The sequence below is a fragment of the Dipodomys ordii genome, unplaced genomic scaffold, assembly GCF_000151885.1.
Source record: "Dipodomys ordii isolate 6190 unplaced genomic scaffold, Dord_2.0 Scaffold153, whole genome shotgun sequence".
NCBI lineage: Eukaryota > Metazoa > Chordata > Mammalia > Rodentia > Heteromyidae > Dipodomys > Dipodomys ordii.
Window position 1 is genome coordinate 1,044,906 of NW_012267369.1, and position 271 is coordinate 1,045,176.

The window sequence follows — 271 nt, forward strand, 5'->3', positions numbered from 1 at the left end:
GCCCCCCACGACCGCAGCCGTTTCTCAAGCTGGAGCTGAAGTCGCCCAAAGATGCGGCTGCGGTAATTGTCGCCAGATTGCGTGTCAGCCCGATAAGATGTGACGGATGCCCGCGGGCCGCCCGCCGGCACGGGCGGGAAGATGGCTGGAGCGGAGAGCGGGGCGCGCTGAGTAACCGGGCCGCAGGCCGGACCCCGGCAGACCTGACCCCCGCAGGCCTGACCCCCGCAGGCCGGACCCCGCAGACCTGACCCCCGCAGACCTGACCCCC